At 41.6% G+C, this 26,408-nt stretch overlaps 1 protein-coding gene across 4 annotated transcripts in view; it reads left to right on the top strand.

The window, feature by feature from the left end:
- The window catches only part of SCUBE3 (signal peptide, CUB domain and EGF like domain containing 3), a 177,224-nt gene that overhangs the window by 7,141 nt on the left and 143,675 nt on the right, over positions 1-26,408 (top strand). The window lies entirely within an intron of this gene.

Below are 26,408 nucleotides of genomic sequence, written 5' to 3'. Positions count from 1 at the left end.
ACTTCCTTAGCCACTTGTTCCTGCCACTTTGCTGGCAGACTTATTATACTCCAACAAGATTCCTGTTGTGTCTTGACTGGTGTCAACTCACTCTTTGGTAATGACGAATTCTGATAGATGGAACCTTTTCTCCTCTCTTGAATGAATTATTTTGTAAGCCATCTGGAAGGTTTTCTGTTTGTTGACTGGGTTTTGCCTAGACAAAAACAAGGGCTGGACTTGACTGTAGAACCCCAACAAGAAGGTTCTCGTAAGTCCCTGCCTAAAGCAGTTATGGCTAAGTTTATTCCTGTCTTGACCTGTTGTCTACCAAGTGTATTTACTGGTATCATAATGTTAAGGAAGCAAATTGGAATGTATGATTCACTACCTAAAGATTTAGAGCCATAATTCATATCTGCTCACCATCTGATCTGTCTCCTTTCTTGGCCCAACCTGGATCTTGGTTTGCTTTTGTGGTGACCTGCAGTGGTAAAGGAGACAACTAACATTTCTGAAATGTGTTTACTCTGTGAAATAAGCAATTTTATTTTCTTCCAGAGATCAAGAAACGCAGCCTTCATGTTTTCTGAAACAGCTAACATTATATTAGGTTTACACATTGATGCAGAGAAAATAGTCTACTAGCTTCTCTTAAATCTACCTCTTGCACATGCATGTTGTGATTTCCCTAATGCAAAGTCTGTGCCAAATATTTTGGACTAAAATGAGAATTTAGAAGATCTAATGATTATTAGATACTGGAGAACAACAACAGCTAATTTGAAGTTAAAAGAATTAACAATGTCATCCTTTAAATGTTTACTCAGTGCAGATCTGTAAATATCTGCTTCTGAGTGGGAAAGGATTGCAACCTAATCTGGCTGTGCTAAATTCTTAACACTTTGGTGGATCATGTTTCAGTGGAATTAAAAGGATTCAGCCTCTCCCATTAGAATCTATGCATCCCCAGAGGCAATGGTGTAGAGCATGATTATAAGAGGGATGATGTAGATCATTGATGTGTTTGGGAGATACTGGGATGGGTTCTTTTAAAGTAAGAATGCACCTGCAGGGCTAACACCATTGGAATTTTGAAAGAATATAATTCACTTGACTGCAGATGATACTCACTACTCCTCCATTCTCTCCACCTTGTAATCTCTCCCCCACCTTTCCCTTCTGTCCTCTTTATCTCTTCCCTTTTGCTCATTCCCTTAAAAAAATCATAGAAGGTGGTTGTTGTCCACACCTATGAAATATAAAACCATAAACATTTCAGTATGTAGTAGTTCAAAAGAGAACTTTGACTGAAGACATCTAACGTGCTTGTACATAAGATTGTGTGTTTCAGGGTGCAGGAAAGAGAAAGAACAGAAATGTGTTTTGTAACTGCAAGGCAAAGTCAATGTTCATGCACCTTGAATTTTCCTCTCCTGAGGAACTTTACTGCATCCCAGTGTAAGGGGTCACAGTGTTTTTACAAAATGTCACACTGGAGTAATCTACATAGGAAAATATTCCAGAATAACTTTAACCTTTATTTTCAAAGTTATGTCTCCAGGGAGTCTTAAGAGAAGCTTACGATGATGGTAAATAAAGTGCACTCTGTCTTCACAATCTTAAACTAGCCTCAGTGTGCTGGCAGGTCTACAGTTTATGTAGCAAACTTTATGGGGCTCATGCCATTCTTACTTTCTTCAACAGAATATAAATGCTTTAAGGATGATTTTGATTACCAAAAACAACAACAACAACAAAAGAAAAACTTCTGTCTTTATAAAGGAAAAGGAAGTTAACTTGTTAGGCTTTATAAAGTGTGTGCCTTAAATTTATGTAGAAATTGACTTCATGGAAAGTACTACCTCCAATTTAGCAAATTGTCTGTGAATTTTTTTTTAAAATGAGAAGTATAATAAACATCTATGCTAAAATTGGAGTACATAAGAACAAAAGCAAGCTCCTTTTTCTAGACTACCGTAAAACAACATTTGGCACTTCCATGGAGAAAGACAAAAATAATGTAAAGCGGTTTGGAAAAGAAATATGAATTGCAGTATAGCATTTGAAACTGCATAACCCCAAAATGCAACATGACAGTCTGATGGGGTGGTGGTGGTCCCAGTTAAACCTCAAGGAGTAAACAGCAATGTGTGACAGAGAACTTGCAAATGCCCCATTCATAATAAACTACCGTATGTGTTTCCAGTAGACCTCATAGCTTACATATGTGCTACTCAAAATGGTAGTCCATAGACCATTGCTGGTCTGTAAGCCATTGACTGCTGGCCCTAGCAACGTTTTTAGGAATGCAATACACAGTTTTAGTCAATGGACATAAATGGAGTAGTGATCCCTGTCACATTGGGGGAAAAGAATTGCTGATCCTCCACATCAGATAGCCTGAGAAACAATGATCTTTGTATTTGGGGGGTATATAAACAACTCTGTTTTATCTAAATGCTGGTCTATGCAGTAACTTTATTTAATGATTAGTTATATCAAGGAGAAGAAACAAGAGTGGAATTAGTTCACTGAATACTCAAACAGGTTGGATGGCCATCTGTTGGGGATACTTTGATTTAGATTTTCTGCATGGCAGAATGGGGTTAGACTGGATGGCCCTTGTGGTCTCTTCCAACTCTAGGATTCTATGATTCCACTTTTAATGGGAGAAAAACTATAACACATTTCTTTTATTGGGGTGGAGAGAGGAAAGTGCAGCCTGTGGGCTGCATGTGGAGCAATCCTTTTGGGGCTGCTCCTAAATTTCCCTTTATTTATTTATTTTTGAGGATGAAAAATAACCCCAAGTGCTGCCTAGAGTGCTGTGCACTGAACCCCCCCCCCCCCCTCCTGAACTTCCAAAATGTGCTTTAAATGAAGCTAATTGACAGAAAACAAGCTGGAAAACTCCAAAATTACAAACTAGTGCTGACTTCCAGTCAATGTCTGAGAATAGATTTTCTGCCAGAAATGCTAGACTGTGGTCTTCTGTGGGGGCAAAAATTGCCCTCCCCCCAGTGTTCACCTGTGTTTTATGGGACTTCAAAGACATGGCAACTGTATAATGCTGCCTCATGACTGATGTGTACAATGTCTGTTATCTCACTGTAATCACACAGGATAATTACTTTTCCTTGCATAATGTGTCTAACAAGGAGCAAGGCATGTTCCAACAAAATGCACTGAGAACCAATCTTCTGCTTTACAAAATCCTTCATGTACAGTTGTGGATTGGAAGCCTTTGGGAAGAATCTGATATTGGAAGATTGTGTGGGCCACTTGGTTATATGCTGGGCTTCCATTTGGCACCTAAATTTTTTCTGTGTGAGCAATAGTCCTATGTAATTCACTGTTTCTACACCTTCACTTCAACTTTCTGTAAAATGCAGCTGATGTCACAGCCATAGTCAACTAATGGTATAATTTCAACTATCCTCCAAGCCGGTGTGGTGGATGTGGGAAAACTGTGGGCTTAAAGCACTTCTTTCTCCTCTTACGTCCTCCATTTCTGTTTGTACCATTTCCCAGTCTACTGAATTCTGTAGGATGGAGCCATGGCAGTTAAAATGGTGTCGAACTGCATTATTTCTACAGCTTAGATGCACCCATGGGGAAGCCCTGAGCAAACAAAGCAAATCTCTCAAGAATGGTGGATGTTATAATTATTTTCCTTTCTCTCTCTTTTCCAGCCCCCAAACCGGTCATTTCCTATAACTTTTCAAAAGGATTGAGGTTCATTCCAGCTGTAATCACAAGCTAGTTGTCATACATATATGTGTGGCATCTCCAGTGGCATAAAAATATCACACCTATTTAGTTCAATATGTTTAGGATAAGAATCATGTAGGTAAGGATGTGTATCAGGTGTGTGTGTGTGTGTGTGTGTGTGTGTGTGTGAATCTTCTTAGGCTCACTGATCACTCTTCTGTCTCTTACATAAAGGGGGCATTTATCTTTTAGTACTATATTTGTACTAGCTGCAGTATTAGCTGGGTAGTGCCCTGTCTGTTTCCACATGATGGTAAGGAAGAGGAAAGGTGGATCTAGTGTAGAGGGTAAACTTGCTGCGGGAGTATAGGCATAGTGATGTTTGCTTTGGGGGAAGGGGAATAATGGGGCTGGATTAAGTGCTTCAGTGCTGGCTTTGCATAGCAACAAGGGGTATACAGCCAGATGGCTATAATTAGTTTATGTTTAAAAATAATCAAATATTGGTTCCTGAAAGGGCTTGGGGGTAATTTTGCTCAGAGCTGAATCTACAGGGGGGCTCTTCCAGGCTTCTCTTTGAGTTTCTCAGCTTTCATTAAAAAGGAGGATGCCTTTAACTTGTTTATTTGTGAAGATATAAAAGAAAACAAGCAGATTGTAGTTGGTCTGCTTGCTTACTAAAAATATTGTGAAGGACCTGCAGCAAAATGTTGCAGCGGAGAGTGTTCCTGTTCAGCGTTCCAGTCAGCCTTTCCTGCCAGATTATTATTATACTTTATTTATATAGTGCTGTAGATTTACACAGTCAATAAAATCAATCAATAAAATCGATAAAATTTCTCATTTGATACTACACGCCATGTTCATTGAGCATACTCAGTCACTGGACTGTTTTCAGGTAGGTTGGCTCTCCTCATTTATTTTTCTAATTTTTTTTGAGAACATAGCAAAATCCAGTATCTTGCCTGTATACTCCCTTTTATGTGGTGGTGCTATTTTCCCTATATAAATATTGCACGCATACAAACACCAACATTTCTGATCAAGAGAATTTTGTGAGTCAATGCATTAAAACAGAATAAGCTACTGGTGTGTCCCAAGCTATCCCTCTGCTTGAGACAGGAAGTGAAGCACCTCCATCCTCACACTGAATGGTGATAGTCCCTGTCCACATATTCTGCATCCATGGATTTAACCATCCACATCTTGAAAGTATTTTTTTAAAATTCCAAAAAGCAAACCTTGATATTGCCATTTTATATAAGGGACACCATTTTACTACCCCGCTGAATATAATGGGAATTGAGCATCCATGGGTTTTGTTATCCACAGGGGATCCTGGAACCAAACCCCAGCAGATAGCAAGAGTCCACTGTAGTACAAAGCCCTCTTAAGAGGTGAATGCAGTAGTGGCTTAATGAATGGTTTAACTTTCCTTCATGTGTTTGAAACTGCATTGGTAGTGCTGGGGAAAAAAGCAAACAAGCAGGCAAGAACAGCAAGCAAATTATTAAAGACAGCTTGTTATGCATGAATCATCACTAGTGTATCATCTCCAGTTCAAAATGTCACCTATCCAAGTGACTTTGTGAGGAAGCTGGTTGTGGAAACTAACTACCTGCCTGCCTTCCTCCCTTCTTTCCTTCCTGCCTGCCTGCCTATAGTGCATTTCTCTGCACACTTACTTGGAACCCTACTGAAACCAGAGACAGTTGCTTCTGAGTAAATGTGTCTAGGTTTATGCTATTTCAAGTGTTAACAAAGTCTTTTCTGAAACAATGCACCCCACCTTTGTACATTTTCTCTTATCCTTACAGTTTTTTCTATACAAGGGTCCTCTGGTTTAGGGAGCCCTGGTGGCACAGTTGTTAAATACTGGTACTGCAGCCACAAGGTTGTGAGTTCGACCCCAGGCAGGCCTCCAAGGTTCACTCAGCCTTCCATCCTTTTGTAGATTGCTAGTACCCGGCTTGTTGGGGTAATTAGTTAGGCTGTAAACCATTTAGAGACTGCTTAGCTCACTGATAAGCGGTATAAAAATGTACATGCTATTGTTATTGCTATTAATGATCAAGGATGGGGAGATTGGAGAGTAGCAGTTCCTCCTTTAGCTCACTCTTTTCAACTGTCCTATAGCTTATTCATTTATTTTGCCTCATACAGTTCAACTGGAACCACTCAGTGCCAAGCCAGCTTCTATTTCTATAGCCCTGACCTGGATTATCTTTTTTGGTAACTCTAATATGACAGAATGTTGAGGAGAACAGTAGCTGTTACATATGCAGATTGCATCTACTGTAACACCTTGACTGCAGCCTGACCCCATCTCCTCTACATTTTTTCAATGCCTGTACATTTCAGCCAACCTAGACATTATATAGGGGGAAATACAAGAAGCTTACAACTGAAAGATGATGTTTGGTCCCCCTGTCTAAAATTCCAAGAGTGAGACAGGGCCAACACACACTCAATCACTTCTCCAGATGTCCTTAGGTATGATTCCAGACTGCTGGTCTTATCAAAAGTCTTCCATAACAAGTCATGTTCTTGGAGGATGCTCCAACAGTGCCCCCTAAGTTCTTCATTAACCCATTTCTGTAAGTGACAAAAAGGAGACGAGGCAAAAATCTCAGCATTTCTGACTCCATATTTCATCAACTTCAGACAAAACAATGTGTTGTCTTGGAATCAGACTCCTTAAATCTAATACAAATTGCTGTAGCAAGCACCTTCCTCTTCTGCCTTGCCATGCTCCGAGCCAAATTGTACCTCAGTGTCTGAGGTGGTTATTAGTTCACTGGTTCAAAAGGGTTGGGGTGTGTGTGTGACTACTGAAGTTATAAAGCTTTAATTTGGCATTAACTCAAGTGGAAACTCTGCAAGACTGCCAACAGCTACATATATAGGCATTCACCAATTTTTTAAAACCCTGTTAATGGACATTATATTAATTTAAAAATAAAACTAACTTTTAAAAACTCATGAAGGAAATTATGGGTTGTTTTTGTTTAGTATTATATTTTTAGTAGCTGCCCAGTTCCCATTCCCTTACCCCTGCTTCTTTACAATAATTGAGTGGTACTTTAAACTTAAAACACAGGAATGTAATAGCCAGAGGGAAAATAACCCCTGCTTATTCAAATCTAGATGTAAGAATCCTAATTTAAAAGAGGTGATATGCATTCCCCCCCCCCCCATGCCTGAGTACTACAAGTAATATCTGAATCCTAAATCCGATTTGAGGCTTATTGTTAGTCATGGAGAACATGAGCTGGGAGTCTTCATATTTAACACAGGTAAAGTAGGTTAATAAATCGTCTGCTTATTCTCTGGAAAGATAACTCTTAAATTGCTTATAAGGATTGTATAGATTTGTTCATCTGTGTTTGATTTGTTCCTTTGTGGTATAGTGGTTTGAGTGTTTAACTAGGAGACCAGGGTCAGAATCCCTACTCAGCCAAGAAAACACACTGTGTAATGTTGGGCAACTAACACTCAGCTTAAGAGGAATGCAATAATTGCCTTCCTCTCACTGAATAAATCTTTCCAGGAAAATCCTGGGAGAGGATTGCCATAAATCAGAATTGAATTGAAGGCACCTAACAACAATGATAGTTCTTTACTGTGTGATGATAAAAGTAGCTGACAGTTGAATTAAAGAAGCCAGGGTCTGAGATCTTTTTGTTGTTAACTGCCCTTGAGTTGATCTTGACTCATTGCGACCCTATGACCACTGTCCTCCACTGCTCTTCTTAATTCCTGCAACCCCATACCTGTGATCTCCTTAATAGAGTCCATCCATCTGACATGCCACCTTCCTCTCTTCTTACTTCCCTCCACTTTTCCCAGCATTATTGTGTTTTCCAATGAGTCCTTCCTTCTCATGATGTGTCCAAAGTATGACAGCTTCAGTTTGGTCACCTTGGCTTCCAGGGAGGTTTCTGGGTTGATCTGTTCTAGAACCCATTTGTTTGTCCTTTTGGCTGTCCATGGGATCCTCAGCACTCTTCTCCAGCACCACATCTGAAGAACTGATTTTCTTCCTATCATCTTTCTTAACTGTCCAGCTCTCACATCCATACATGGTAATAAGGAATACAATGGCTTGTTTGATTCTAACTTTTGTACTCAGTTGTACAGTGCATCCTTGGCTTACGCGGGGGATCCGTTCTCCCCCCCCCCCCCGCATAAGCTGAATAGTGCGTGAGCTCACGTCCCATCTAATTGAATGGGGCTCGTGCTCACACCGCGGGAGAGTGAGCGTGGCATGGGCACACGCACCATTCATTCTCCTGTCGCGCGGCTTCATTGCATTTTCTTGTTCTTTCATAGCCACCCTCCCCATTCTTAATTTTCTGATTTCCTGGCTGCAGTCCCCATTTCTATCAATGTTTGTTCCCAAGTATGGCAATTCTTTTACTATTTCCATTTCTTCATTGTCTAAGTTGAACTTGTGAAGGTCCTCGGTCGTTGTCATTTTGATTTTCTTTCTGTTCAACATTAGGCCTGCCTTTGCATTTTCTTCTTTGATCTACTTTAGTAGGTGTTCCAGGTCTGTGACATTTTCTACTAGTTCTATTGTGTCATCTGCATATCTTAGATTGTTGATATTCCTTCCTCCTATTTTCACTCCTCCTTTTACTGTGTCCAAGCCTGCTTTTCTTATAATATGTTCTGCATACAAGTTGAACAGATAGAGTGAAAGATATAACCCTTTGCCAATTGGGAACAATTTTGTTTCTCCGTATCCTGTTTTAACAGTAGCCTCTTCTGAGTACAGATTCCTCATCAGGACTATTAGATGTGTTGGCACTCCCATGTCTTTAAGGGCATTCCATAGCCTTTCATGATCTATGCAGTCAAAGGTTTTGCTGTAGTCTATAAAGCACATGCTGATTTTCTTTTGGAATTCCCTGGTACGCCTCATTATCCATCGTATGTTTGCAATGTAGTCCCTAGTGCCTCTTCCTTTCCTGAATCCCGCTTGAACCTTTGGGATTTTTCTCTCCATGTACGATTGGAGTCTATGCTGCAGAATTTTGAGCAGAATTTTGCTTGCATGGGAGATCAGTGCTGTGGTCCTATAGTTGCTGCTGTGTCTTGTGTCTCCCTTTTTGTGGATGGGGATGTATATTGATCGCTTCCAATCTGAGATCTTATGTTGTCTTCAGTATGCATCTGCATACCTGTTACTAAGATACATGAATGAGAAGGTGCTGTTGCACTCACATTCTGCTTGTGGGCTTTCCATTGGAACATCTAGTTGATTACAGTGAGAAACAGGAGACCAGGCAAAATGGGCCTTTGACCTGATCCAAGAACTCACTTTTTAGGTTTGTCCTGGGCATTCATGTGTGCATGAATATACACTTCTCCCTCCACATTTGCTGTGAATGTGGAAAAATTGCAAATAACAAAAACTATCTTTTTACCTGAGATAACACCTCTCTAGGTCCTCCAGTGCAACTCTGTGGTCAACATCTGCCAGACATTGACCATAAAACTGCACTGGAGGAGCTACAAATGCCTAGTGGAGTGTTCTCTTTAGGAATCTCTAGGTCCTTTCGTGTGACTTTTGGTTAAAGTTGACCATAGAGTTGCGCTGGAGGGCCTAGACATTCCTAGAGAGAACACATTAATAAAATCCGTGAGTAATAAAATTTGCAAAAGTCAAAGCCACAAATGGTGGAGGGACAAGTGTATATCCCTTTCTTTCTGTTTCAGCAGAGCTTGACACCATTTCAACTGTAGCTCCCCATGGTCTCTTCTCCCTATTATTGCCATTGTTGTTAGATACCTTCAAGCCATTTCTGACTTCTGATGACCCAAAGGTGAGTCTATCACAGGGTTTTCTTCACAAAATTTGTTCAGAGGGTGTTTGCCTTCATAGCATAGTAGAACTGTGTGATAAACCACTGAATATAAAAGACTTAGTATGTGAGTACAGTTCATGTGCAAGCAGGATTGGGTCACAGCATGGGGACAGCAAGGGAAAGAAATCAAGATGCCACCCCTTTCCTCCTTTTCTGTCTCTCCCCACTCTAAAAATAGAGTTTATATTACTATATGGAATCCATCTTGCCAAAGCCCATCTCAGACACTAAACACCAAACTACAGACTTGTTCAGACAAGTGTGAAGTGTCCTATATTTAGTGTTTCCTATTTCCTTTTTTAAAAAAGAGAAAATTTCACAGTCTTGCATGTATATAAGGTAAGACTGCTCTACTGTAACTTTATTTACTTGGTCTTACATTTGTTTTCCTAGTTTTTAAATTCCTTATTCTATTCATATTGGGATGTCTGTATGTTTAAAGTACACAGAGTTCTAGAGAGCCTCTGTTCCAAAGAGTTTGATTTTCCAAAGGCAGCCAAGGTAGACTCAAGCATTTCTTCCACTTAGCTCACTCATTCTACAAGTGAACATCACACTGATGTGTGGCAGATATAGCCCTAGCTATGCATTATCTTCAAAACTTTTGTACCTTTTAAATTAAAAATCAAATGTCTGTTGAGAAAGCATTGCTACCTCAAGATGGATCTGCTAGGCCCAGTGGCAGCTGCTAAAGCCCTAAAAGTCTGGCAAGCGCCACTGGAGTCACTGTCTCATTTATGCTCCTCCATGTTGGGCTTGCAAGCAGCCATTTTGATTTCCTTTAATGGCTTGGAGTTACTTTGCAGTTACCATGTGAGGTAGGTCAGGGCCTACTGTGGCCCTGAGGTTTTGCATTATTTATTATTATTATTATTATTATTATTATTATTATTATTATTAACCTTTATTTATGAAGCGCTGTAAATTTACACAGCGCTGTACATACAATCTTTTAGTTAGACGATTCCCTGCCCTCGGGCTTACAATCTAAAAAGACATGACACAGAAGGAGAATTGGACTAGGATACTGGGTTTTGTCACACAATTAAATGTGTACAGCTATATGCATGCAGCCCTCCTTCCCATCTAGAAATGTTCATATCATACACATGAACACTATTGGAGGCCTAGCTTCTGAGCTGTTGTATTGCATAGGCGTCCAATAGTGTTCATGTGTATGATATGAACATTTCTAGATGGGAAGGAGGGCTACATGCATATAGCTGTACACATTTAGTTGTGTGAACCTGTAAAATGGTTTTCTTGACAAGTTTCTTCTTGACCAGTTTCTTCATTGCCATCCTTTGAGGCTGAAAGAGTGTGACTTGCACAAGGCCACCCAGTGACTTTCTATGGCCAAGCCAAGGTTCAAACCCTGATCTCCCAGTATCCTAGTCCAATGCTCAAACGATTACACCATGCCGATACCATGGGGAAATTTCAATGTGACTATTAGCCAGTGTTGGAATGCTGCAGTTGTCAACACCAAGCAAGCTAAGAGGAACCTACAAAAATAGAGACGCATCTCCATGACCAGTAAACTTTGGAGTGCCACAGGGTTCCATTTTGTTTTTCATGCTGTTCAGTGTTTACATGGGCTGCGTGAAGGACAGTAAACTGAAGTTGAATCCTGATAAGACAGAGGTTCTGTGAATTGATGGTTCTTAAGTGTGGAAACTGGGTAAGTGACCTGCCCTGGATAAGGTTGTACTCCACTGAAGATGTGTAGCTTGAAAATAATCACAGGTCTATCTCTGTCACTGCCCCAAATAGACTCCATGGCTTGGACTGTTTGGCACAAGCTCCAGTTCGTGTACCAGCTACAGTCTTTATTAGACACAAACAACTTAGCCATACATTGATAACTTCCTGATAATACAACTGTAATTATCTCTGTGTGGGATTACCCTCGAAGATAACAGGGAAGCTATAGCTAAATACATCAGATGGATTACTGACCAAGTACTATACATACAACACATAACACCAGCCTTTAAGGAGCTGCACTGCCTGCTAGCTCTTTTTAGTCGGAATTCAAGATGCAGTTGATGCCATTCCAAGCCCTAAATTATTTGGGATTTTGATACCAGAAAGTGTGCCTCCCCCTATATCTACCTGCCTGAGAACTGGTGTCTGCAGGAGGGAGTCTATTCTGCGTCCCATGAGTGGGGTCAATATGATGTGGGAGGACAAAAGAGAGGGCCTTCTTGGTTGTGGCACCTCAATTGTGGAATGCCTTCAGAGGTCCAACTGGTGTCAATGTTGGTTTCCCCCCAGTGCCAGGCCCATACACTACCTTTTTATTAAAGCCTTTGGGGCCTAATTTACTTTTAAATGTACATGGTTTTAAATTGTGTAGCCTTTTGAGCTGATTTAACTTGGTGTCTTGTTTAATATGTTTTATCCCATTAATACTAATTGTTCATTTAAATAAGAATTATTTAAAATTATTTATATTGTTTTATTTGTATGTTATCCTGAGATCCCACAATAAAGGGCATGGTAGAAAGGGCATGGTAGAAAAATGTTAGTAAACAAACAAACAAACAAAGGGGATTTATCTTTGACTCTTCTCTGTCGTGTATCCCTCAGATTTTTATTTAGCTCTTAGTTTTTAATCTTACATTGTTTAATCTTGTTTTAAGGGGGGTATTATGAATATATGGATGTATTTTAACCTGTTGTACGCCGCTTTGATTGCCTGGCAAAAAGCGGGATAGAAATTAAAAAAAAAATTTTTTTTTATTAGATCCAGACCACAGCCAAGGCTTGTAGATTCTTTTTGTACAATATTGCCAAAATCCGACCATATCTCTCCGCCTCTACTGCCAAGATCCTGGTCCATGCCCTAGTGGTCTCACGACTTGATTACTGTAATGTCCTCCTGGCTGGGCTTCCTCTTTCTCACCTCCGTCCTTTAATCTCTGTTCAGCATTTGGCTGCACGCATTATCACTTCCACCCACCGCTCTGACCACATCTCTCCTGTGTTGGTATCCCTTCACTGGCTCCCCCTCCCTTTCCGCATTCAGTATAAGCTCCTGCTGTCGACATTTAAAGCCCTCCATGGACTGGCCTCTCCTTATCAGACCTTCTTTCTCCTCACCTTCCCACCAAGGTCCTCCGTTCTGGTAGTCAAGGTCTGCTGTCTCAGCCCAGGATTTCCTCTGCCCCATCCCGGATTCGCCCCTTTTCACTTGCTGCCCCTCACTCCTGGAACCTTCTTCCCCCACAAGCAAGAGCCATCACTTCTTTAACCAGCTTCAAAACGGAGTTGAAAACCATCCTGTTCAGAGTAGCCTTCCCAGGCATTGCATAATTGTCGCTTACTATCTGATGTTCTTTTGTTGCCTGTTTATCAAACCATTTCCTGTATTGCTATGTACTGTATATGTATTATCCTACTTGAGAGTATGTATTTTCCCTGGAAGAAGATTAACCATCCATTATGAAGCCAAACCCTCCCTCCAGTCCATCTGCCTTGGTCCAGGCCTCGGAGGTAGAGAGGAACTGCTGGACCTCTTACCCTTTCCCTCCACCACTCCCTTCTCCTTCTGTGTCATGTCTTTTTAGATTGTAAGCCCGAGGGCAGGGAACCGTCTAACTAAAAAGATTGCATGTACAGCGCTGTGTAAATTTACAGCGCTTCATAAATAAAGGTTAATAATAATAATAATAATAGGGATGGCTCTTCATAGATCCTGTTTAACTCTGAACGTTCATTTAAAAACTTTCCAAGGCTTATTTCTTTATATTTACTTATTTAATTTATATTCCACCTTTCTCCTTCTATGAGATCCAAGGTGGCTTAGAAATTTTAGGAGAAAACTAACATGATAGTGCTACTTTTTGTGATGTTTGTTACTTGCAGCTTGTGAGTACAGAAGAATGTTCATTGTTAGTACTGTGTTACCATCTGTTTAACTAATTTTAAAAATAAAAATAATTTAAGAATTTAAAAATGACCACAAAATAATGTTTAGAAGTCATGAGTGAATGTTACTTGCTTTGGGAAACAAAATCCCTTGTGTTTACCTTGTATTCAATCAAAACACTTAAAAGTAACAATGTGTCCCTCATGTTAAAAAAAAGTTGATGGCATTACTTTTAACATTTGATTCTAAACCTTGCTTAAAACTGTTGGACAAATCTTAGAGATACTCTGCTGTTGATACTAAGGAGATAACAGTTTACATTTCATGTAGTTTCAATTTAAGACAAATGCAGAACTTGTAGCTTCAGTGAAATAAGGACAGATTTTGATGCCAATGATTGGTACATGGTGGCTCAGGATACACACTGTGGGTAAATTGGGAATCTTTAAATCCAGAAAACATAAGGGTAGCTGTGTTATCTTTGCAGCAAAATACAATAAAATCCAAAATCCACAAAGCAGTGATACCTTTTTTTGACCAACTCCAAAGCTTAAAATGCATTATGCAGGTTTTCAGAGTCTCGCTGGCCACGTCTGTTGTCAGTTAAGAGGGTATTGAGGGATTTCAGTGCAGTCAGAGGCCATTCCCCTTCTTGGCCATGTGAGGACTAGGGACAAAGGGCAATAAAAGACAAGTAATTACATTTCAACTCTATTAGCAACAGAAAAGTAACTTCCTTTGAGATCCAGCTGCCCACAAAGTGGTGAATGAAAACAAATGATTCACTTCTTGACAGCAGTGAGCTATATAGGATTAGGTAGACTTTTACCCTTCAGCCATTTTGAATGAAAATTCCTCAAGTCCCACACAATTGACCACACTTATGGAAGCTGTAGGTCAACATTTTCGGAGAACTAACATTTCCTTTCTTCATTGCCCACTTCTTGCCAGGGTTTTAATGTGTAACATGCAATTTGGCCCTTAAAGTTCTGTGGAAGATCAGAATGACAACCAGTAGTAAGACTTGCTGCCCTTCATGCCCTACATAAGAGAATAAAAGGTTTCCTTAAGTTAAATATTTGTAGGTGGATGTGGTGCCAAATCAATAAAGCCTGACGATTCCAGAACTTCTGTCTTTGCTGAATTGCCCATTGAAGAAGCAGCAGTTTAGATGCCTTCTGGCAAAGTTCAGTCTTCCTCTGTGGGCATCCATCTCCTGGCAAGGCTCACCCTTCCATCATGCTTATTCCTTCCCAGGACTGTGGTACCTGCAGCTATGATGTACTTAGTCCCAGTGGTGATTTTCTGGGGGACAAGATGCTATTGTCCATATTAAGGCCTTTCTCAGAGTCTCCAGAAGCCCTAAACCTGCTGTGGGCCAGAAAGTGGAGCCTGCGGCTACTGTGGGCAGCTGCAAACCCTTTGAAGCGGAAGGAAAAGGTTAGGGGGTGCTGCATATCCTGCTGTGAGCATTTAGTATTTAACTTATGAACCCTCAACCACAGCCTCGTTCGTGGGTTATTGGCCTAATATCTCCAAGGGTCTGGAGCCGCTCCCATTTAGTGGCAGGCTCTCTATGAACCCCTAGTCTTATTTAGAAAAATGTGGTCACAGAGTTTTCTGAATGGTCTTGTTTAGAAAGTCCAGTTCTATTCCCAAAGGTAAGAAAATATGACTCAAAGTAGAATTTACTTTCTTGCGGGCTGTTGCCATTTTTTTTCTCCTTCATCTGTTATATTTACAGACATTATAAATGTGAAAGATTATGTCAGTGCAGGTGTGTCAGGTTTATATATATATATGTGCATTTGTTTCAGTTATATGTAAAAGGGTGTACAGAGAGGCTTCTTATATCCATGTAAAAGAATGCTTTGGACAAAGATATTACTCCTTTCTTTTGTTTAGCTTTAATTTGACCTGCTAGTAGCCCAAGATCCCTATATCTGGGCAGTATATTTAGAATCTCTTGCAAATTGGACCCACTTATTCCTAATGTGTGTAATTTTCAGCAAGAAATTTGCTTCCTCTTATTTATCTGTTTATTATCAATATGGATGGAAGGAGCTTTTCATACTCTACAAGTGTATGAAAATTGAGAATGGATAGGGTTGCCATAATTGTCCACTTTTACCAGGGACAAAATGTGGAACAAATTCAAGACCAAACTGTAGGACAACTGCAGGACAAAACTCAGCCCAAAATGTAGGACATTGAAGAAAAATGGTGGACCTTAAATGTCCTACATTTTGAGCTGAGTTTTGTCTTGCAGTTGCTGTTTGTCCATTTGTTTTAGAAGTGTAGACCCCCCCCCACCAAATTCATCTGAGTTAATAACTCAGTAGGAACTATAAGCACTGAAGGTTCTTCTCTAGCTTTCAAGGCCAGACTAAAGGCACAAGATATGTAGTTTGATGTTATGTGATTCCCTGTCCCCATATTTTAACTAGCGTTCCATGGTGGGGGACTATGGGATGACTACAGTTGGGGGGGCTATGACATGTGGGCAGATGAGTTGTACCTTTTCTTCCTATGCCATAGTCCTAAGAAAAATTGCTCCATTTTAGCTGCTGTTTGCAGTTTGAAGGTAGGTTTCCTCTTTGAATATTCACACCATTGCTTCAAATTCTCTCTACTGTTTTTCAGTGGGGACTCAGGATATGGAGAGATTCTCTGCTAGTACTAGATGTTTTGGATAAAGTGGATCACCTAGATCTATTTCCAGTTTGGTTTCAGGCCTGGTTATAGAACAGAGACAGCATTTGTTGCCTTGGTGGGTGATAGGGAAATGTGTCCCTGTTAGCTCTGCTGGAGCTTTCAATGATACTATGATACTATGGTATCCTTCTGGGCCACCTCCCTACTATGGGACTTGGAGGTACTGTTTTACAGTGGCTTTATTCCTTCTTGGAGGAGTGAACCCAGGTGGTGGTGATAGGGCAGTGATGGCGAACCTTTCTTGGTTTGTGTGCTGGGGGCGAGGCTTCTGTCCCCCAGGGTGAGGGCCGCATGGCAATGGGTGGATCTGGAAGGGCCAGTGGGGGGTTGTTGCTCCTGGGCTGTTCCAGCCCCGTTTTTTCCCCCCCCCCCCCCCCCGGGCTGTTCCAGACCCATAGCTGAAGATGCAGGTTCACAATTTGTGGATATTACTGCATTCAGCTTTGAATCTGGAGGCCCAGGTCTCTCCAGTGACCAGGAGTGCTTTTGCACATTTAAAACTTGTGGGCCAACTGCACTCGTTCCTTGAGATGACAGATCTGGCTTTGGTGGTACATGCCTTAGTTACATCCCATTTGAATTACTGTTAACACGCTCTACTTTGGGCTGCTTTCAGAAATTTCAGCTGGTCCAGAGCTGCAGCCAGACTTTTAACTGTGGCAGGTTACAGAGCCCACATGATGCCCCTGTAGAAACAGCTCCACTGGCTGCCAGTTTGTTTGCAGGCTTTATGACCTATAAAGCCCTATGTGGCTCAGGTCCAGGCTATGTGGCAGACTGTACCTCCCTGTATGAACCGGCCCAAGCGCTGAGATCCTCAGTAAAGGCCCTTCTGTCAGTCCCACCATCATCACAAGTATGGTTGGTGGGGAAGCAAGAGAGGGCCTTCTTGGTGGCTGCTCCTAGATTCTGGAACTCCCTTCCCAGGGAGACCATAATAGCCTCCTCTTTGTTGTCCTTCTCCCAGCAGGCTGAGACCTCACTGTTCGGACAGGCGTTTAAAACAGAAAGTTTTTTAAAAACATCCTGGGAGTGTTGCATTATTTTAAAGTGTATGGTTTTTAAGTGCTTTTTATCTTTTTAAAGTGTATTCTATTTTTAACCAAATATTTTAATATTGTAATACAGTCACCCCTCCTAACTCGTGGATCTGAAATCCATGACCTAGAATATCCACGGAGGGGCAGTCTCCGCTATTTTCAGTAGTGCGCATGCCTGGGCCATGCTCCATTCAAGCCTATGGGGCTTGTATATGCGCGAGCCTCCATTTTCGTGGGGTTTTTTCCCCCCGGAATGGCTCCCTCGTGAAAACGGAGGGCCAACTGTAGTTTAATTCTACTTTAATGGTCACTTTTGTAAGTTTTTAATTGTATTGTGTTTTTAGGCTGTACTGTACTTTGAGTCCCAATTTTGAGGAAAATGTGTGGTATAGATAAATATAATAAACAACAACAATATGAATACAGTATTCTTTTGGGCTTCTACCCCCTTTTCTTTTTTATGATTACAGTATTGTTTTTTTATTTACAATGTTTTCAATGTTTATGCATAGTTTAGATATTTAGATATAGGAGGGAGAAGAACTTTAAAGAAAGCAGAATTGTTTTCCTTAAGTTCAACAGCATTTCAGCTTGCAGTGCTGAATTAGTGTGATACTCAGAATAAGGAAGGATGGCTCTTTACAGACCGCCGAAATACGGTGGTCTGCCGGCGCTGCTCTTTGCTGCGCGAGGGAGCTGCTGCATGCAAACTGCGCGACTCCCTCGCACAGCAAAAAAGGAGCTCCAAAATGGAGCTCCTTCTCGCGGCGCGGCTATGACACCACGAAGCGCCGCTGGCACGCGCGCGGTGTCATAGCCGCTGCAACACATGTGGAAGCACAGCGTCCGCTGTGTAAAAATGGCGGCGGCCGTCTGGAACGGCCGCCGTCATTTTTTACACATGGAGCGCGTATTAGGGTTAGGGAGGTGTGGAAGCACCGCACCTCCCTAACCCTAGTACGTGCTCTGCGCGTACTTTAATGACAGTGTGTAACCCACCGATGTGAAGAAGAAAAGCTGCCTTCATATATATAATTTCTTATGGTGACCAATGTTAATGTAGGTCAATGTTCCCCAAACTTTTTTGGGCTGATACCCCCTTTTCTTTTAGGCAGCAACCCTAGCGCCCCTCCAGTGCATATTTTTTGATATTAGGTCTACTTTTCTCTGTGTATTCATGCTGGCTGAATCGTCTCTGACAATACTGGCTCCTTTGGCTTAGTAACGGAGATGAGCACTGTCCCCTACATTTGGACACGACTAGACAAACTTATCAAGGGAAAACCTTTACCTTTATCTTTTCTACTGCAAATTCAAAACAGCCAACCTTCATTGCTGGTTCTTTTGCAGACAGTTCCTTGGGTGCAGCAACCAAGTAGTTGGCTGAGCAGCGACAAAGAAGCTTCTTGTTTCTGCCAGCTTTGCAGTTAGGCCAGTACAGGTGAGAGGCTTCTTGGTTGCTGTTTGGCTGGCTGCTCAGTCATTGCTCCCATTCCTCCCTTGTCATCCTGGGAGCAGCACCTGAGCAGTTGGCTGAGCAGCAACTGAGAAGCTTCTCACCCATGCCAGCCTTGAAGCAAAGGCCAGTGCGCACAAGAAGCCTCTTGGTTGCTGCTCACCCAGCTGCTCAGTTGCTGCTCCCAGGGTGACCAAGTGCAAGGGAGAAGCTTCTCCCTAGAGAGGAGGGGGACTCTCAATCCTTCATAGGGGCAGAGAAAGGATCAGCCAGTTTGTGTGTACTGTAGTGGGTTTACAGAGGCCACATGCTCTGGAATGGAGACCGGTGTGGACTGGAAAGGGAGAGATTTTAACTATAGGAGCCACTCCAAAACAAAGGCTTGTCCCAAGAATTGAGCACAGATGTTCCTTCTCCAGAGACATGTCTTCCCCACACAGTTTCAAGTGTCCACTCTCCCACAAAAAATTGTTTCTTCTGCTACCTCTTTTCTCAGCCTGTCTGATGAAAGAAAGCAGGAGCAGCAGTGCAACTCCAACCTGCTCGCCAAGTCCCAGCTAAGCTCACAAGTTGCAGCAAAGTTCAGGTGGGGTCCCAAATGTGAAAGCTCCTTTTTGCCACCACTTCTCCCTCTGGTAAGGGAGTGAAGTCACATGGGCAGGCAAGGAGTGGGAGACACAAAGAGACACCACACAAAATGACCAAGAAGGCTGTGTGGTGGTTTTCTGGGGATCCTGAGACGTTTAATGTAATCCTCATCCCCACCATGGCCCTAAAGACTGCTGGTTCCCTTTTACTTTCTTGCACACTAATACTTTGACTGAAGGTTCCCCTACTGCCCCCTTTCTACCTCACTGCCCCCCTGGATCCTTCCACTGTCCCCAGGGGGAGCGTACCAGCCACTTTGGGAATCGCTGATGTAGGTTATAGTGGTGCATATACATAATATCTCAGTTATTGCTATATACAATCATAACCAGAGGCTGGGTAAGTTACTGTTTTGTATGACCAGTCTGAGAATCCCCCAGCTGACATGCCAGTGGTCATGCTGGCTGAGGCGTCTAGAATTTGTAGTTTAAAAATGTAACTCTCTCAAGCTCAGTTTATGACCAAGCAACTCTTGTGGGAATCCCTGTATGCAACAGCATTTAAATAAAAAATTAATGATAATGCATTGTAAGTTTGTTTAATTCTCTCATCTCTTTTGTCAGTGCTTCAGAAGAATCCTTGTTTGCCAAAGAGGTCTAGAAAATTATCAGCCATTTACTTGGAAATAAATATTTACTCCTTTTACAAGTATATTTGGGGTTGCAGCCTTTGCGTGAGGAGGAGAGTTTACAAGAGAACTTAAATATGTGTTTAAATCTGGAACACATCACTTTTTAGTGTTGATAATTGTACTTTTTAGCTAATGTAGATTTACATTCTAAGTGCAGCTTCAGTAAATATAAAAACATATTTAAGTGTCAGTTTGAAAAAAATAATTCATTTAAAACGCATGATAATTTTCTACCTTTGGTGTACTTTTAATTGAGATTAAAAGGTCAGAATACTCTGGGTAGTCTTTGTTATTGTTAACTGCGCTCAAGTGGATCCTGACTCATGGTGACCCTGTGGATGAGACATCTCTTAGGCTCCCTTTCCTCCACTGCTCTGCTTAGGTTCTGCAAATTCAGGCCTGTGAGCTCTTTGATTTAGGGGTTATACAAACAGCCCCTAAGGGGTGGCATGCAGCCACCCCTTTCTTGCCGTGGCCCCAATCCAGCCTCTGGAGGGTGCAAAAAGGAGCTGCAAAAAGCAGCTTTTTGTGCCCTCCAAAGGGTGTCATAGCCACGGCGGCACAGCTGTATGGTGCCCCTTCAGCTCTGTGTCATGATGCCGTGCGCCATCTGGAGCAGCACGCAGCATCATGGTGCCCTGGTGGCATCATTAAGGGTGTGCGTCATCTGGATGTGATGCCCTGTCTCCACCTCCAGCGCTGGTCTGTACAGGGCCTTAGTCTACTCCTACTAGCCTATGGACAAATAAACCCTGGTCACATAAGCATTTGTATTGTTGTGGATGTTATGAAAGGAATGTCTTATATTACCTTGCACAACATGCCTTGTTCCAAGTACCCAACAGCCAGGTGAGACTCATATGTGCAAGTTTGTCAGCAGTGGGGATGTACCTGGCCATGGTTTGTCTGCCCTTGCTCCTTCTTTCCCAGCAACAGCTGAAACACATCCAAGTGGACCCCTGCAGCTGATCAGTGACTAGACGAATGAAGCTATATCTAGAAGTCACCCTGGTAGCTGTTGTGCATCTGGGGAGGAACCAGAGAAGTGGGAACAGCCTCTATTTCCAGGCAATAGCATAAGTTCACAGGTGGTGATTTACACTCTTTTAACATGCATAGTAAATCTCAGCCAAAGCGTCCATTGGAGTTTTTTCAAACAAAAATTGGTCCAGGAAAGTAGACAAACATGACCCTGTTCTGACACATATATTTGTTGTGGGACAGTTTACTATTCCAAGATCCATTAGAATTTAGTTTGGGATGGAAAAAAGTGTGCCGGAAGCATTTAAACAAGCTTTGCTTCATGATAAAGATGTAGATCTTTTCACCCAGCAACACATTTTGGCTTCAAAATATACATGCTGTGGTTATGAATCTTGGCAGTGCCAAGTATCACCTCATGCCAGATTAGCAATCTAGTTCAGTTATCAGGGCAATTACCATTTCACAATGCTGTTTTACCATCAGGCCAGGAAGTGAGTCTTTCAACAAAAAAGCTGGACTGTGTTTTCCTCTCACTATCGTAAATCTGCTCATGTCTCCAGTGATTTGGGTCAGATTCTAATTCTTGATTGATGATTTAGAGATGTGGTGGTTACCCTGAGTTGTGGTTAATGTAAAAAATAAAATAAAAAATGAATCCATTGTGTAAATGTTTATACGGTACATATGTATGTACTGCTTTTCTGATGCAAATTAAAGCTTCCAGGTAAAATATCTTAGAAATATGAGAATAGAAATAGGTGGAATGCTTTACAACTTTTACCTATTATGATAATGTTGTAAAATGCAACTACTTATTCATAGTAGTTACATTCATGGAACAAATTTTATTGCTCCTTCTAGTGGAAAACTGTCAATTCTAGAATTGTCCTTTTGACTACTCATGTTGGAGAGTAAGGTTGGTTTGCACAGGAAGCAAATATTCAGTCTGCAAAGATTTCCAAGGTACATCATCTCAATGATTCACCTGTTAAATTTCTTCCTGGAATGCAGTTTTTAAAAGCATAGGAACCCTGCAAGGGAGAAAAGGATGAGGGTGGCAACCTAGTGAAGAAAAGTGAATGGTTTTATGGCTGAAGAGAGAGCATTATAATTTGGGGATTGTGTTTCTGCATACAATATGCCATGAAACCAAACCCACACAATTAGTGGTTATTGAGTAAACAGACAATGGGACTGAACATGTCCCTAAACACAAGATCTGTGGGTTTCAGCCTTCAGTTTAAAAACACTTCCCTATGTAAGCAGTTAGGTAGATCTTGGCAATATTAAGCATTGGTTTTAAAAACTAAACTTTCTCTCTTTGAATTTCCAATGTTGTCTGTGGCACTTATTTGTTGCTGTTCCTTGAGGATTATGACAATCAGTCTTGCATATTCCTCTCTACTTTGAAGAAGAGACCACTGTCTTAAGGACCAATCCTTGTTTTTACCAACCCACTTTGAAATCTGATCTCTCCTTTTTGCTTTTCTTCTGGTTACTTTTGTCTTCCCTGAGGTTTCCTGGTGGCTATTAAAGTAACATTTCCAAGTGCTGAAGCTGAAAGGCAGAACAAACAAAAACCTTTACAACTCAGTTTTCTTTCAAGCTCAGTGAAATCAGCTTTGCAAAGCCTAAGTTTATAGATCAAAGTAGAAGAACATGTTGTGAAATTTCACTTACATAGATTTTTCTAAACTGAAATGGTTTGTTAGCTAACATATGTACACATTCCTTTTAGGGATCCAGATCCAAGGGAATTGTTGAATGAATCTTGCTGGGAGGAATGAAGAATCATTTAAGTTCTCGCCTTGGAATTTTTAAAAATAAATACAGTTCTAAGGAGTTTGGATATCATGGTGTACACATAGATAAAGCCAAACATATTAATATTGGAAAGACAAGCAAAGACTGGCTCAGCAGTCTTCAGAGGGCACCAGGTTTGGGAAAGGATGGGCACAGATATAAATCTTTACCTATCTCTTTGAACAGCCAGATGCTGGTGCATTTTTTAAACCCTACCTTGTACTTGGGTTTCAGAAATTCTCTCCAAACTTCTGCCTTTTTTTTTTTTTTTTGGATCTACAGGTTTGCAGTTTCCAATTGTGATTTCAGTACTGGTGTTGAGTTGTAAGTGGCAGTAATCATAGATCAGAGATCATAAACAGAACTTGAACAGCTCAGGGATATGAAATGATATGGAATATTATGTTAAACATAGCCCTAAATCTTTCATTTACTTCACTTGGTCTTGCAGAGATCAGAACGTCTATGTTGTTCCATTTACCAGAATCAGAGCTGTTTAGCTTTAGCTGTAATGTAAGATCTAGTTTACTACACAGACAGTCTAGAACTCTAGATTATAACCAGTATGTGGGGGAGAGGGCGGGGGTGGGGGCGGGAAGAAAAATGCGTAAGACCACCAGTCACAGGCTAAAGATCCAGGCATAACCCATAGCTGATCACTTATCAACAAGTGAACCACATCCTGAGCACAGCCAATTATTGTTATTAATCACGTTGTTTCCTGAAGAATTCAAGTTTAGTCACTTTATTGTTGAGGCTTCAAAGTACCAGGTGAGCAATCTTACTAAATCTTTCATTTCAAAAAAACAACTCAGTGGGTTGAAGCCAAATGTTAGCCATTAAAAGAAAACCACAGTCATTTATTTGTGTGCGGCACCACTCCTGTTTCCTGCTTGCTTTATAAAATCACAAAAATGTAGTGTGAAGGAGACACAGGAGGAAACTTTGGTTAATTAATCCAGGAGGTGTTGATTCACGGCATGGCAAGGAGGAAGTAAGGAAGAAGCAGTTTAAGAACAGAATGTTTGGGCCTAATGGTCTTGCATATCTTGGTTTACTAAATTTTCATACACTTGAACTAGAATGTTCCCTTTCATCATATACCATGCTATTGTATAACATCTAAAAGGTAAAGGTTTCTGCTTTGACATGATTGTCAAGTCATGTCCAACTGTAGGGGGTGGTGCCCATCTCCTTTACTTAGACAAGGGAGCCAGCGTTGTCAAAGACAACTCTGTGATCATTTGGCAGCATGACTGCACAGAACACTGTTACCTTCCCACTGAAGTGGTACCTATTAATCTACTTGCACTTTTACATGCTTTCAAACTACAAGGTTGGCAGAAACTGGGACTAGTGACAGGAGCTCACTCTGTCACGTGGCGCTTGGGTCTCAAACTGCTGACCTGCTGATCATCAGAGTCAGCATCTTAACTGCTGAGTCATTGTGTCCCCTGTCCCCTATTTATTGAATGAATACAGTGGGCCCACCATATCAGTAGGCTAGCCATCCATGAATTCGAGCTCCTGCAGAGTGCCACACCCCATATTAGTAAATGTTGGCATGTGCATGCAGCCACACTGATTCGAGTGCATGCACATCACCACCCATTGACTAATATGGATATGAGTGCATGCATTTTGATTGAGAGTTCCTGCATGGCAGGGGGTTGGACTGCATGGCCTTTGTGGTCTCTTCCAACTCTATGATTCTACGATTTTTACCTATCCATGGGAAGGCCTGGAAACGAACTCTTGCAGATGGGAAGGGTGTACTCTATGTGTTATAATTCTTCTTTGGTACACTACCAGTTTGATTAATTATTGCTCAGTCCTTTGAAAACTCCAAAGAGGATAGCAAAGGCAAACCTTCTCAAAAGCTTAACAAGAAAACCCCATGATAGTTTTGCTCTAGTATTGCCATAAATTGGAAATGACTTGAAGACACACAACAGGTGGGGAAAAATTTTTTCCACTTGCTTTTCTAATTTTCCATGGAAAAATAGAGGATAGTTTTTTTTCCCCCCTGGAAAATTTTCCACCTCACATCAGAAATCTTTGCGTCTACAGTTTGTTTTTCGGCAACATGCTGTTTGTCAATTCCTTACAAAGGAATCCTATGCACCCAGTTAAACTTTTGTCCCTGAGACTGGGTGCATAGGAGGCTTTGGTGAAAGAGGAAGAGAGAATGGTGTCTACTTTGTGTTCAACTGATCCTCATATTCCTTCACCCTATTTGGAGAGAAGGTGGATACCGTGGTGACTGTAAGAGCAATGTACAGTACCCCTTCCCCATTGGAAGTCTCAGTGGAATTCTTTGAGTTCAGTAACAGCTTCTTCTCATCCTTGCCAACACACTGACCTTGCAAGACAAAAGCATTCACAAGTATTTGGCAAGCAAGCATAGATCATGGTTGGAGTGAAGGGCCATGCCTTGGCCAACAGGGAGATGGCTTGCATGTCAGGTTGATAGCCTCCTCTTGTATGTGGGCAACACTACTTCCTACTCAGTGTTGCCAGTTTTGTGACTTTCACGTGAAAACGGGGACTTTCCAGAGCTTTTCATGTGATTTTCGCACCTGGCTCTATTTCAGTGCCTTTTCAGTGACTTTGGCCCATTTCAGCTCCAGACTGCTGCAGAGCAACCAACCCTTTGGAGTGTAACAGTTTTCAGCCAAGAGGGCTGGAGAAAAAACTCTCTCTCTCTCTCTCTCTCTCTCTAATGGCTCCCTCTGAGAGCCAGGATGGAGCAAGCCCAACCAACCCCAACTGTTTGGAGGAATAGTTCAGCCAATCAGAGAGAGGACAGTGATTGCCCCCCCAGGCATTCTCAGGCTCCAGGGGCAAAAGTGCTGGAGAGAGTCAGGGAGTGAGGGATCTTGGCTGGCTTCCCAATTGCCTTGCATTTCCAAGTAAGAAATACGTTTTAAGGCACACAAAGGCAATACTTGATAATGGTATCATGGCTTGATGTTGTGGACTTCTGTGTGTGCCTGAGAGTGACATTTGAATTTCTGAATTCCTGAGCTTGGGCAGAGTGCCCCAAGCCTACCTCTCAGGGTCGTTATTGTACTGTGAGGACCATTTGGGTTGTGTGATGTGAATGTGATGTCCCTGAGTGTGTGTGTGTGTGTGTGTGTGTGTGTGTGTGTGTGTGTTAGTGATTAAATATGCCTCTGAGCATGGGCAGAGCACCTGGTCAGTTGGCACCCCTGCTGCCCTGTCTTCCAAGAATTTTGTTTTGTGGCTCTCTTTTTCGTTCTCTTTTCCATTGCCATCCATACTGCAGAAATAATCCAGTTTGGCACTGCTTCTAACTGCAAGGCTCCCTGCGATGATGGGATTCTGGGCACAACAAACCACCAAGCTCAGAATATCATGCATGGAGCCCTGGCTGCCGGTAAAAGCAGTGTCTCAACATGTCACAACAAACTACAATTCCCAGGATTCCCTGGTTGAACAAGGGAATTGCCTGCACGCTTCCATATCACAGCCCCAGAGAATGAGTCTACAGGATATCAGTGTTGGCAATTTAAGTCCAGTTCTTCAGCTGCATTTGGATTTAATAATGATAATAATGGTGATGATGATAGAGAGATAGATCTTGTAGCACCTTTGAGTCTCACTGAAAGAAAAGTTGGCAGCATGAGCTTTCCTAGACTTAAGCGTATTTCCTCAGATGCATGGGAAC

Source organism: Sceloporus undulatus, chromosome 4 (assembly GCF_019175285.1).
Source record: "Sceloporus undulatus isolate JIND9_A2432 ecotype Alabama chromosome 4, SceUnd_v1.1, whole genome shotgun sequence".
NCBI classification, from domain to species: domain Eukaryota; kingdom Metazoa; phylum Chordata; class Lepidosauria; order Squamata; family Phrynosomatidae; genus Sceloporus; species Sceloporus undulatus.
Note: the sequence above shows the minus strand (reverse complement) of the source record. Positions and strands in the feature narration are given on the sequence as shown.